Source organism: Medicago sativa, chromosome 4 (assembly GCF_051527215.1).
Source record: "Medicago sativa cultivar Bolivia chromosome 4, Bolivia_mono, whole genome shotgun sequence".
NCBI classification, from domain to species: domain Eukaryota; kingdom Viridiplantae; phylum Streptophyta; class Magnoliopsida; order Fabales; family Fabaceae; genus Medicago; species Medicago sativa.
The window spans coordinates 88,342,479-88,357,512 of NC_140752.1; the positions used below are offsets into that span (position 1 = coordinate 88,342,479).

The window sequence follows — 15,034 nt, forward strand, 5'->3', positions numbered from 1 at the left end:
ATGTTATACTCCCTCCGGTCCTATTTACAAGAGACAATTAATTTTTTAGATACATTAAATAATTTATGTATTTGGTTTAGATTCTTGACTAGATACATAAATTATTCAATGTATGTAAAAAGTCAACTTTCTCTTATAAATAGGACCGGAGGGAGTATAATATTGGTCAATGAAGGTGTGTCACATAACACTTCACATGCATATCTTTTCTCTTTCTTCTTTAGACCTTCCTATGTGACACACCTTCATTGGCCTCCCAATGGTACACAAGTGGTGTCCGGAAATAGGAGAGAAGAGAAAAATGGTAATAGTTGAAAATTTAAAAAAAGATTAAACTCTCTTGAGGTAATTTGAAAAAAAGACCAGGACAAAGTATTTTCATCACAGGGGTGTAAAGTGAAATTAGAAAAGAAAAAAAAAATCAAAATATAGTTATTTTAGTGGAAATATGTATTAAACTCTCTTGAATTTTATATATCACCATCCTTAGATTATTTTCATTTTGGGTTAGTTTATTAAAAACAAATTCCCATCTTTCATCCTAATCAAATCTAGAGTATAAATTATTTTTTGGTTTTGGAAAAAAATATTTTCAGATTTATTAAAATAAGACAAGTTTCTTCAGATTATTTTATAAAAAAGGTATCTTTTTAATTAATAAAGTAATCACTTGTTAGAAATTTTGTTTTGTTTGCTTCAGTTTTTGAAAACAATCAAAATCTGGAAAGAAAAAAAGGTAATATGTCATCATATTCATATTAAAATTAAATCTAGTAACTTCTAAAACATAATACAGTAAGGAGAATGCTAAGCAGTATATATATGCTATACTGGTCAAGCACATATATGATATATATACCTTAATTTCTTGATAATGTAGATGAATGTGAACAAGAGTGAATTGCGGGGCAAATCTTCTTTGGCAGTGAGCTTGTTTGCATCATCTGAATGATCAAGTGATCTACTGCCAAAAAAGTCATTGCCCAGTAATGCACTTACACATGAGTACTATACTCATTAACAAGCTTTATTGATTGATTGATGATGAACAATTTATTGATGTTCATGTGTATATATAGTATTTGTTGGTGATGTGATGATAAATAAAAACTTACACAGACATGCATGCAGCAACTAGCACACATTAAGCCAAAGGATATTCCAAGTACATCCTATGTTGAGCAACTAGTAATTCTTACAAACAAAGTGGTCCATCTTTTACTGTTATATATTTATTTTGAGAATCCTTGCATTAAGATTTTCTACATAAATGGTTTGTGGCAAAAGTAAATTCCAATTCACATGGAAGGCATAATTCTTTTCCATTCCTCTTCTAGTTTCTTCATAGAAGAATATGCTAATGGTTGAAACCTATTTTAGAATTAATAGTTGAATACTAGTATCTTTTCCATTTCAGTCACGGCTCTTTTACTTATGAAAGGGCATGAAGTCACTTAAGTCCTTGTTGTTCTATACCTCACTCCTCATCTTGAAAGGGACATACATTTAATTGTTTTATTTTTTAGTTAGCTTAACTTGTGGTCAATTCCTAAATGTTTGAATTTTCAAACCCCTCTTCCTTATTTCACAAGTAATCCTTCCAAATTTTAAATGAAAAGACTAGTGATATTTTTCTGCTTTAAAATTGAAAAGAAAATCATGATCTTTCCATTCAAGTGATTAACTATATTAGCTACTGATATCATATAGATTGTGTATTAGTGAATGACCAGCACAGTCCGTTACAGTCTAGTGGTTTGGCCGTGAAGAAATTTTATATGGAATCTTGGGTTCAAACCCGGGTCGCCACATTCTGTCTCCCCGTGTGTGTTTATTTGAGGACTGTTATAATGTAAAATGTCTATAAGTGTCAAAGTATGTTATGTATGTCCCCGTGAGCTTAGCTCAGTTGGTAAGGACAATGCATAATATATGCAAGGTCTCGGGTTCAAACCCCGGACACCACAAAAAAAAAAGTATGTTATGTATTACTATGAAATTTGACACTAATCACTATAAGGAACATAATTAGTAATCATTGTGTTGAGGCAATACTAACTTCTTTGTGGTTGTGAAAGACCAAGGTTCTACAGAGAATTTGTGTTTATTCTCTCTCCCTTTTTTAATAAGTATGGTCCTGGAAAGAAAGAGTTAGTTGAGGAATAAAGCCTTTCAACTGAGTTGCTACTAAATGATTATAGATAAATGTTGCTATCTGTTAATTTAATGTTCATAGTCATACCTATAGTGAATTATTAATCGATTCATTTCATTTATCTGTGGTGACAGAGAAGTTTCTTAAAATATTATGTAACAGCTAGAAAATTTTCATTTGATTGTTACAACAATGCTGCGAATTGAAATCAGCTTGTAAGTCAAGGATTGACGAAAGTTTATAAGCTATATTTAGAAAATATCTCTAAGACTCTAAAACAATATTATGCAAAAACTGCACACAGTACTATTTAGCAAAAAGTATTTGTCTTTATGACCATGCTTCACACACTCCACCAAAAAGGAAAAAGAATCAGATTTACTAGGAAAGAGGAAATCATGATGTAGACAAGTCCTTGATTTTTTTTGAAAGGAATTGACAATGAAGTAAATCACAAGAACCTGAAATTGGAATTGTGCTAGCATATGCTGCTTCTTTTGAGTGGCATATCCAAGTTAGGTGCTTAGAGCTATCAATATATAAGACCTGAGTTTTGTTCAAACATACTTGGAGCTTGAAAGTGTGGTATTTGTTCTGCTGTTGAGGAATGATAGGGAAAATCTCTTTTGGCAGAGAGGAGTAAAAATCTTAAACAGGAATGCTTCTGGTTTGCCAAAGGAGATTTGCCCTGCCATTTTTGACAGCTTTTGATTAACACTAACACATCATGTTAATGACTTACCTTTTGTTTTCCATTTTCTATCAGTGAAACGTGTTTGATTCTTGTGGTATCCTGATATAGTTAATTAACTTTATTTAGTTTCTTTCTTTTTTATTACTAAATGGTTTTCCTTTCATGACATTCCAGATAAATATCTTGAGGAATGCTAATTGTGTGTTATATGAAGACTGAAGAGTCAAAAGATTGTCCAAGAAGAAGCCATAAGAAAAATGCACCATCTTGTGGTGACTGAAGTGAAGAAGTTTAACAAAATTTCTGTTTTCTGAATGCCAGAATTGCTGATGTACTTGGCAATCATCACTGCATTAATCTTATTCTTTGCTATTAATGAAGAATTTTAGCTTTATCAAACAACTGATGCATAAATGTTGCATAAACTATGCATATAGTTTTATACTAGTATGTATTTCTGTTCAATTACATATTTCTGTAGCGAATAATCTCTGAACACAGAGGCTCCCATCAAGCATTTGCATACTTGTTGGTATACTTAGTAAATATATCCAACACTGAAACCAAATAATACAGTTATAATCTTTTAAGCACTTGATAATGAATCTAATTTCAGAGCAAAGGATGTAAATATTTAGAACATTAGTCCACGGACAAAGACATGCTGAAGATAATAAGCAAACACAATTATGATAAGCAGACACTCTTTAGAACATTAGTCCATTGACAGATATGCCGACCTCACTTCGTGAAATAAGGATTGGTTGTGGTTGTTGTTGTTGTAGTCCATTGACGGAGTTACAACATATTTTGATTCTGAGTCTTAAAGCAATCTATAGAAATCTACGACGACAACTATGCAAGTCTTTACATTTTAATTATTATCACTTAAATCATTATTAACCAATGTGAAACTTTCTCACTTCACACGTATTTTCAACATACTATTTTTGGTGGTATGTCATGAGTAAATCAACATTTTATTCATTTAAATTAAAGAACGCTAGCACTAGTCAATTTGATATTTTTCCGAATCTAGTACTGCAATTTTAAGGGTTCTATGTTTCTCTTGATGTAACAAGAGATTATTGAAACCAATATATATGTCTTACATTGATTTCTGATGGATATTTTCTGAAGAGATATTTTTTTCAGTTTTAGAGAGCATATCAGCAAAACTCACACACACTTAAGTAAATGACTTATATTTAAATTAACGGACTAAATAACTATTTCATAGTATTATTTAAGGGACTAAGAAAGACTAAAATATTGATTTACTCTAAATAATGGCAGTTAGCCTGTAATTATTATTCTTGCACAACTTTAAAGAAGGGTAAGCCAACAGTTGCTTTACCCTTACACAATCATTACGTCGGTGGCTGTCCAACGATATCTTGATCAAACACAGATTTTTTTTTTATTTTTAAAATTACCGAACTTGAATCTTGATCGGAGGACCACCGAGACGTGACTACAACATATAGATAAACCACTCTTGTAATTAACCATAGCTTCAGATCTTGAAATTTGTATAGATCCTTTGCATTGCTATTCCATTATATCTATATATTTTTGAATAAAAAACTACAGCTAGTCCTATAAAAATAAATTATTTAAGGGACACAGACGCAGTAGATGATCCAAATCCACATGGCTGGTTGACTTTTTTATCCTTAAATTGATTGGATAACTACAGACAACACCACTTGCAAATAAAAATATATATTTTCCTTTTCAATTTCAATAATGCACTTACTCTTTCTCACTCACCATGTTTCAACTATTTCTATTCTTTGACTTTGGAATTGGAAACCAAAAACTCCATTTCCATGTTCTGACCTTAATCTCTGCTAATGGCTGCATCGAAATCCTCTTCATCCTTCAGTTATGGATTCACCTACGATGTTTTCCTTAGCTTTAGAGGTCTAGACACTCGCTATGGTTTCACTGGAAATCTCTACAAAGCTCTCATCAACAAAGGAATCCACACCTTTATTGACAATGAGGAGCTTGAGGGAGGGCATGAAATCACACCATCACTTCTTCAAGCAATCCAAGAGTCTAGAATTGCTATCATTGTACTCTCTAAGAATTATGCATCGTCTTCATTTTGCTTAGATGAACTTGTTAAGATCATTGACTTCATTAAGGGAAAGGGAAGGTTGGTTTTGCCAATCTTCTACGATGTAGATCCTTCTACTGTGCGAAAGCAGACAGGATCTTACGGAGAAGCTTTAGCTACACACGAGGAGAGATTCAAGAATAACATGCAGAGGTTGGAGAAATGGAGAACAACTCTACAACAAGTAGCTAACTTGTCTGGTTGGCATTTCAAAATAGGGTACCTTATATATTTTCCATAATTTTGTTGTGCAATTGTTACGGTTAGAAAACATGACAGCCATGAAAGAGAAGAGAAAAAAAGACTAGATTTTCATTGTATTGATTATTAGTTATTGATTATCATAGAATGATTAAGATGGAAAAATTGATACAAGTGATTACATGTCAGATAGGCATTCAGTAACTAACTACTAATTGATTTATAAATTACTAAATATATATATATATATATATATATATATATATATATATATATATATATATATATATATATATATAGAATGAGCATAGAATATACTTTATTAAGACTTCATACAAATTTCAATTGTTTTGGTAGGGATAGATATGAGTACGAGTTTGTTGGAAGTATTGTTGAACATGTTTCCAACAAGATAAACCGCGTTGCTTTACCTGTTGCTGACTACCCAGTTGGACTAGAGCCTCAAGTGCTAGAAATAAATTCACTTCTTGATGTTGGGTCAGATGATGAGGTCAACATGATTGGGATCCATGGAATCGGCGGGATAGGAAAAACAACACTTGCTCTGGCTGTTTATAATTTGCTCTGGCTGTTTATTTTCACGGGTGTATGGGTTTTCCATTGGGGACTTCCCATCATCCTTTGTTTGTTGCTACTGTAAGACTCCTAGCCTAGCACTCCTTGAGCTGGTTAAGATTCATTGCTATCTTAATAAATTCCATTTTAGCTTTTTCAAAATAATTTGATTGCCGACCGCTTTGAAGGTTTATGTTTTCTTGAAAACGTGAGAGAAAATTCAGACAAACACGGGTTACAACATCTCCAAAAGATTCTTCTTTCAGAAACACTTGGAGAGAAGAAAATTAAGTTAACAAGTGTCAAACAAGGAATTTCGGTGATAAAGCATAGACTGCAACAAAAAAAAGTTCTTTTGATTCTAGATGATGTTGACAAAATATAACAGCTAGAGGCCTTGGTTGAAGGATTTGATTGGCTTGGTTCTGGCAGTAGAGTTATTATTACGACTCGGGACAAACATTTGTTGGAAAGTCACGGGGTTAACATAACATATGAATTACAGGTTTTAAATGAGAAATATGCTCTTCAATTGCTTACTTGGAAAGCTTTTAAAACAGAAAAATTTCATCCTAGTTACTTGAATGTCTTGAAGCGTGCAGTAGCTTACGCTTCTGGACTTCCATTGGCTTTGATAGTAATAGGTTCCAACTTATCTGGAAAGAAATTACAAGAGTGGGAATCTGCATTACACCGGTATGAAACCATTCCTAATAAAGACATCCAAAAGATACTTAAATTAAGTTTTGATGCTTTAGAGGAAGATGAGCAAAGTGTTTTTCTTGACATTGCTTGTTTCTACAAAGGAACAAATGATACATTGGAAGACGTAGAAAATATGCTTCATGCTCATTATGATGCTTGCATGAAATATCATATTGGAGTATTGGTCGAGAAATCTCTCATAAAGATTAGTTCGTCTGGTAATTTGACTCTGCATGCCTTGATAGAGGACATGGGTAAGGAAATTGTTCGACTGGAATCACCAGAAGAACCTGGAAAGCGTAGTCGGTTATGGTCTCATGAAGATATAATTTAAGTTTTAGAGGAGAATACAGTGAGTATGATTGACATGGATAATTTGTTTTTCTTCTACAACCTTAAATTGTTCTTTTTAAACTATTAAAAGCTTGCCTCACATTTGTTTTTTATCCTTTCCTATATATTATGTACATTTATTTTGAATTTATGTGTTAAATATTATATGTAATTGATCATTCGTTATTTATGTTAAAAGGGAACTAGTGCAATCAAAACCATATACCTGATGTGTGAAGATGAGGTAGAATTGGATGAAATGGCCTTCAAGAAGATGAAAAACCTAAAAACTCTTATCATCAGAGGTGGTCATTTTTCCAAAGGACCAAAACATCTTCCAAATAGTTTAAGAGTGGTTGAATGGTGGAGATACCCTTCAGAATATTTGCCATTTGATTTTCATCCAAAGAAACTTGCCATATTCAAGTTACCAAGAAGTTGCTTAACATCAGTCAATTTGACTGAGTTATTGAAGGTAACTAGTCTAATCTTCGTTGCCTTGGTATGCAAGTTAACCATAAATTCATTTTTGGCATTATACATTTGGTTCTCATTTCTTTATTTATTTTGTATTTTATTTTTTTTGCAGAAGTTCATAAATATGAAGATTTTGAATTTTGATTATGCAGATTGTTTGACAGAAATACCTGATGTGTCTTGTCTCTTAAATTTAGAGACATTTTCATTTGAAAATTGTGAGAAATTAATTACAATTCATGAGTCAGTTGGATTCTTGGATAAACTTAAAGTCTTGAGTGCCAAAGGTTGCAGTAAGCTTAGAAGATTTCCGCCTATCAAATTGATATCCCTTGAGCAACTTAATCTTTCATTTTGCAAGAATCTCGAGAGTTTTCCACAAATATTATGGAAGATGGAAAATATAACAGAGCTTGGGTTAGAAGAAACTCCAATAAAAGAATTTCCATGTTCATTTCAAAACCTTACTCTCAATAACATTGAACTACGTTATTGTGGAACGTTTAGGTTACCAAATAACATTTTCATGATGCCAAATTTGGTTAACATTACTGCTTGGAAGTCGCAAGGGTGGATTTTGCCGAAACAGGACGAGGGTGAACTAAGAGATATTTCAATTGTGTCCTCAAATGTAGAACGTCTTCATCTCATATTTTGCAACCTATCAGATGACTTTTTTTCCAACAGGACTAACATGGTTTAGAAACGTGAAAGAATTAAGCTTGGCGCATAATAATTTCACAATTCTTCCCGAATGCATCCAAGAATGTCATTTTTTGACGGATCTAAATTTGGATTATTGCCAATATCTTCAAGAAGTTAGAGGAATTGCACCAAACTTGGAAATTTTTTCCGCTAGCCATTGCAATTCTTGGACTTGTACAGACATGTTACTGAATCAGGTTTTGTTTTTCTACCAAGTTTAATTTTGATGCATTGCCAGTGTAAAATTTCTTACACCATCAATCAATCACCAATCATCATTATTTTTATAACTCTTAAAGTAGATACGAATAATTTTGATTGAGTATCAGTGTAAAAAAATTTACACTGTCGGTCCTAATCAGTTAAATCCTTCTATTATTTAATATAGTTTGATAAATGACAGATATCCTACTCGTCGTGATCACATTGTTAATTTGTTAACAGAAATTGCATGGTAATAGAAATACAATGTTCTATTTGCCAGGAGCAAGTATCTCGAATTGGTTTGAACATCGTAGTAGTGGACGGTCAATTTCTTTTTGGTTTCGTAACAAATTTCCAGCTGTAGCTCTCTGTCTTTCTGCTAGATCAATGTTAAAGGAATCAACAATCACACCCAATGTGATCATCAATGGCTATATACATTTCCTTGATTGTAGATATGCTCCCAGTTTCTGGATGGAACCGGATCATACATATATTTTTTATCTGCATAAAGTGAAATTCAAAGCTAATTTGGATGGAGAACTTGTAGAAAATGAATGGAACCACGTTGAGATTACGTATAATGGTAAAGACAAGAACTCAATCCTTATAGACAGTGGAATCCATGTATTCAAACAAGAGAGTTGCATGGAGGATATTCGTTTCACCAAACCTTGTACAGAAAGATAAAATTAAATGATGATCTCAATAGTTCATAAATCAGGAATCTCAAAGGTAACTGGTGTTTTGTCACTTTAATTAATTTAAGTTTATTTAATTTTTGCCTTACTTGTTACTTGACAAAAGTAGTGTATGAATTTGATAACAGTTAGTAATTAGAGTCCTAAATTAGATGGAAAAGTGGACGTTGAGCAATATATTAGTGAGGTGATTCATAGAACCAATGTCTTAAAGTTTTGGGTTAAGATGTGGTGTGTAATACACTTGTATGGTTGCTATTAGTCTAAGTGATGATTTCCTCGGTTCAGCTCATGACCGAACGTTTTCAACCCTCTTTTCTGCTTTAAAATTGAAAAAATATTAATGTTGATATTTTAATCCAAGTGATTAAGTGTGTTTGTCTTTTGATCAATGATTAAGTGAATTAGTCATAATTGAATTCTGTTGCCATTCAAATAGACAACACTTTTCCCTTCTTATTCATAGAATGTTAGAGGATTAGTGGTTACTGATATATATCATATGGATTGTGTATTGCTGAATGACAGTAAAGTTCAAACTTGGTTATATTCCTGATATCATACCAAACCAAATATTGACAGTCCTGGTATAATTACCATTTCAATTAATCTAATCATTCATCTCTCTAAGCGTTTCTTTTTCCTTTTTAATTTTCTCTCTGACATTCTTTAATGATTGATACTGTGTTTTCGTTTACATTTCTTGTGAAATTTTGGCTGTCTGAGGAAATTCAGTTGATCTTAAAAGATAAACTATGTTGTGGATCAAAAGAAGAAAGATCATTAGTATGGTCCTGGGTTAGAAAGAGTTAATAGAGGAATATAGCTTTTCAAGTAGTTGCCATTAAATGTATATATATATAGAAATTTTGGTAGATATAGAAATTTTCTGTCTTGTTGCTATCTGTAAATTCAATGTTCATAATCACACCTATAGTAATTTAGTAATAAATTCATTTCTTAAGTCTATGGTGATAGACAAGTTTCATAGAAAAAGAAAGTTAGCAACAATCTTCAAAAATTATAGCAGCTAGAAAAAGTATATTTGCTTGCTATTGAAAACAACATGTAACATCATCACGAGTCATGACAATGGAGAGTGTTATGGACTTGATACTTCTAATAAAAAGGAAGTCTAGTTCTACATGCAAAAACTACACACAAATACTGATATTTCATGCATGCATATAGCAAAAAGTATGTCTTTATGACCATGCTTCCCACCTCCATCAAAAAGGAAAAAGAATCAGATTTACTAGGAAAGAGGAAATCATGATATAGACAAGTCCTTGATATTTCTGATAGGAATTGACAATGAAGTAAATAACACAATTAAGAACCTGAAATTGGAATTGTGCTAGCATATGCTGCTGTATGCTACTCCTTTTGAATGGCATATCCAAGTTAGGTGCTCAAAGCTATCAATATATAAGACATACATATTGTTCAAACAGAATTAGAGCTGGAAGTGTGATATTTGTGCTGCTGTTGAGGAATGATAGGGGAAATCTCTTTTGGCAGAGAGGAGTAGCTAGAGAGCTGAACACGCATGCTTCTAGTTTGCCAAAGAAGATTTGCCCTGTCATTTTTGACAGCTTTTAATTAACTTAACACTAAAACATCACATTAATCTCTTTTTCCTTTTGTTTTTTATTTAGTTTCTTTCTGGTTTACTAATAGTTTTCCTTTCAATACATTGCAGATGGATATTTTGAAGAAGACTGAAGAGCAAGCAAAAAGACTGTTCAAGACTAAATGTCATCATTCCATAAAAAGAATTTGTTCAAATTGTTTAGCATCATTCATCACGGTCAAGAAACCATAATATACTGAAGCTTAATCTAGCAATTCAGTTTGCAGTAAGCCATAATTGGTAATATACTGTATATTAGTGCACAAATTTGATTCTTACCTATTCATAAAAACTTCTAGATTTATGATGCTGCATAAACAATGCATATAATTTGTACTAGTACCAGAGTATGTATTTCTGTTCAATTATATAAGCTGTAAAAATGATGACAGCAAATAATCTCAAACAAAGAACTGAAAACACATTTTCATCCAAAATCTTAAATGGTCCTTATAAATCTATAACCTTGCAAGTAGTTTGGAAGTGCAAGTGTGAAGTGATAAAGTTTCAAATTGGTTAATAATGCGTTAAGTGATAATAATTATGTGAAAACACATTTTCACAAGGTTTGCTTGGTGATAGAACTAAACTAGAATTCTAGAAATAACCTTGTTGTGAGTTCGCGCCCCATGGTGGGTGCCACTTGTTGTGAATTCAAACCTTCAAAATCAACAAGAACAAAGATGTGAAGCAAATAACAACGACAACCAATAATCAAACGGCCAAGCAACAACAAGCAATTATGTGTAAAGAAAATTCACAATCAACACATAACAAATACAAAGATAAAGAGAGTAGAGGAACAAACACACTAAGATTTGGTTACAAAGTTCTTCCCAAAAAGGACATATGTATGTAGGAGAGGAAAACTCTCCGACCTACCATCAATGAGCTTTTACAAAGAGATACAAAGTTATAGGAAATTTGCTTCAGAAGTTGTTCAAAAACAAACCCTAATTTCTACCGTTTTTGTGCCCTTTTTCTATGAACAAGAGAGTTCCCCAGAGAGGTCCGGCACCACCCTTTCCGACGTCGGTTGTTGGGTTCTCTTGGATTGGTTCTTTATCCAACGGTGGCTGCAATCGCTGTCGTGACTGTTTGTGTGGATCTGTTGGCTATGGCGAATTGTTGCTGGTTTTGTTTTAAAACAACCTTCAAATGTTCCACTTTGGCCTCAGACAGTGGCCGAGCCAGAAATTTTATCACCTGGGCAAAATTTTGATCGCAAATTCACATGTGGTATAATATATAAATAGTCAAAAATCGAAATAAAATAGGCTCGTCATTTTGTCGATAAAATACAATTTGAAATAAGATAGATGAAACATAACCTGCCAATAGTGTGCTAAATAAAATTAGGAGGTAAATACCCTTTTCCGAGACCTCTTTGCGGAGAATGTTCAAATAATATCAACATCCTCAAGTGACTTGAATATCTCTCGCTCGGTGTAACATATCATCAAGTCATTGAACCACACATCGTTGATCTTGTTGGTAACAATTATTCCTCACAAGCTTAAAAGATTATTTTGCTAGCTTATTGACAGGGCTTGATAACGGCTGGACTACCAACTTTTGTTGATGTTGGTAATAGCTTTGGTGCACCCGCTATTGTTGAAGATCCACAAATTAGAAGTTAAAATTTGATTTATTATGCTCTGTTGTAGAAGTGATTGTAAGTTTTTTTAGGTATGAAGTGAGTGTAAGTTGTAACTTGATATTATGCCATTTTGTCTAATAAGCTATTATGAATAGTGATTCAAATTTTGTTACCATAAATTAAATGAACAATGGAGTATATATAGATTTTGATTTTTGTGAGTATTGAGTATTTTTGTGAGTATTGAGTCTTGGTTTGGGTGAATGGTATATAAGTTCATAGTTAGGGAGAATTATTTGAGTTAAGTCACTTCAAGAATTTATTCTAAAAATTGATTATAGTAATCAATTTCAAATTCCAATGATATTGATTATAATATTTTATTATATTGATTAAACTAATTTTAGTAGTAATTTTATGAATTATTCATTTTTAGAATTTATAGTAGAATAGAAAATATAAAAAAAAAATAAAACAATGATAAGTTTTAGTGACAGCCGCAACCGTAGGTAGAAGTCCATAATGTTTTTAAAATGGTCTCCTTAGAATTACCTACGTTTTGTCCGTAGGTAAAGGTGGAAAACATACAATGACAACCATTTGGCAATGACAAACAGATTTAGCTACGAAAATTTGCTCTATAGTGATGGATTATGGCTGTCACTATAAGTCAAATTTCTTGTAACGATACAAGGAAAATATAAGTTGAGCCCGGGCGTACGTGTGCCCAGACTAGCTGGGTGGTAAATCCGCCCCTGGCCTCATATTGTATGGTCAAATATGGCTGTTTTTTATACTTGTTGTGGTCGAAAAGGTGGGTGGTGGGTGGATGCAACTTTATCCATGTTGGCGGTCAGGTTCATACATCGTTATCAAAGATCTCGATTTACTTAAAAAGATAGGTTTGATTATTCAATATCGTCTTTGGTTTATTTGGAATGCTTGTAACTTTTTACATACGTTTTTTTTTTCCAATCTGGTTTCGGGCTCTGCGATGATTTGAATATGTTGTGCTTAAGTGTGTATCCATCCACTACGCATTGGGTTTTTAACTGAATTTTCGTCTAGTTGGTTTCAAATATAAAACTTTTGTTATTCATTGTTGTATTACCTGTTTAGAGTCGAATGTCGTTGCTAGGGTAAGGTTTATGTTCCCCAACTCTTTTGTACTTTCTTTTTTATTTATTATATTTTCTTTTGCTTAAAAAAAGTTTGCAGACACCGACAATATAAAACTTGTTTACACATGCTTCCAATTAAATCATATTGTATAGATAACTTTGGAGATATTTTAGGAACGAACCGAACAAATTGATCCTATCATGTGTCGTTTTTATTTTATATTTTAAAAGCAAACTGAAATTGTATTAAATAAAAATTGTGAAGTATAAAGATTGGAGGGACATCAGATCTGCCCCAGTTACTTTGCACAAAAAGTGTAATCAACCCAAACAAGTAATACAAGTGACGAAACAACACAAATGGACTCAACCATGGTTAATCCTAATAAACAAACACTCTTCATAAGAGTAGCTTAACACACCCGCGTACGGACACGAAACCAAGATGCAAAAAAAATAAAATGGATAGTGATCATTTGAGAGTCTCAAATAGGGTTCAAAAGCTGGTAAATGGACCGACCACCAACACGGAATTTGATCCACGTACCATCAACTTTCTGCCACAAAAAAAATGCCTTCAAGCCCTTTCGAGCGTTACTGTCTCTTCAAATGAATCCCCGATCCTAGAACCAATCGTAAATCCAGATTGAGGGATGGATGAAATGACAAACATGAGCTCCCAAAACAGTCCAATGGCAACATCTAAGGAGACAACGTCATATTTGAAAATACAGTACCGGAGTGAAGGTAAAACTCTCTTCAAATGTGCATATCTCAACCGATTTAGAACATCAAAGAGTCAAAGATCAATAATATCCCCAAACAAAACCGATTTCACATAACAACTAGAACCGTCACCACCTCCAAGAGGAAGGTGGCGCCTCTTTTAAACCAACTTCTGAAAAATATATTACACCTTAAATCGAAATTAATAGCTTTTTTACTCATGGACCTACTACTCATGGACCTACAAATTAATTAAACCTTTAATTTTTTTTTTATAATGTTTTAATTATGATTGTAAAAAGGTGAACACTCTTATATTTGGTTTAATATGTACCCAACATCTAATCATTTGATTCCGTGTTATATTTTTTTAGTAGTTTATTTTTTAAAAAAATAATTAAATTTTGAATAATTTTGCTAACAAAGTATTAATATTCGATAAAACTCCAAGATACCTAAAAATTTAGCTTGCAAAAAATCATTTAAAGTTTAAAAGGTGATATAACATAGACCTCACAGCAGACACCATGTAGAAGATAATAGTTTTGAGAACTAAAAATTGAAATTTTTTTATACGAATGCAAAACAAAATTTTGTAGGTCGAAAAACATGAGTTGAACTTGTAAACATTTGCTCAACTCATATCACTTTTAATGTGAGACTCTTAACGCACTAAACTAATGATAATTTGTTGATAAAATTGATGAAAGAGTGAATTGCGGGGCAAATCTTCTTTGGCAGTAAGTTTGTTTGCATCATCTGAATGATCAAGTCAACTACTGCCAAAGAAGTCATTGCCCAGTAATGCACCTTCACATGAGTATCACAAATCCTTAACAAGCTTTGTTGATTGATTGATTGATGATGAACAATTTCTGGGTGTCCATATGTGTATATATAATATCTGTTGGTGATGTGATAATAATAAATAAAAACTTACACAGACATGCATGCACACATATGCATAATAAGCAAAAGGATATTCCACGTACATCCTATGTTGAGCAACTAGTAATTCTTACAAATAAAGTGGTCCATTTTGTGCCTTTGGCATCCCTCTTACTCCTCTCTTTTTTAG

General features: G+C 32.6%; 1 long non-coding RNA gene and 1 pseudogene across 2 annotated transcripts; one reads left to right on the plus strand and one right to left on the minus strand.

The window, feature by feature from the left end:
* The first annotated feature begins 4,616 nt into the window (after positions 1-4,616).
* On the plus strand, positions 4,617-8,894 carry LOC146933364 (TMV resistance protein N-like; annotated as a pseudogene). Its single transcript, XR_015007441.1, has 6 exons — positions 4,617-5,193; positions 5,533-5,746; positions 5,903-6,808; positions 6,989-7,264; positions 7,379-8,168; positions 8,416-8,894. The product of XR_015007441.1 is annotated as a TMV resistance protein N-like (transcript).
* Positions 8,895-9,963: 1,069 nt separating this feature from the next.
* Positions 9,964-11,610, minus strand: LOC146933365 (uncharacterized). Its single transcript, XR_015007442.1, has 3 exons — positions 11,474-11,610; positions 11,118-11,169; positions 9,964-10,294 (listed from the first exon to the last, which is right to left on the minus strand). It is a non-coding gene; the product is annotated as an uncharacterized LOC146933365 (long non-coding RNA).
* Positions 11,611-15,034: the final 3,424 nt, after the last annotated feature.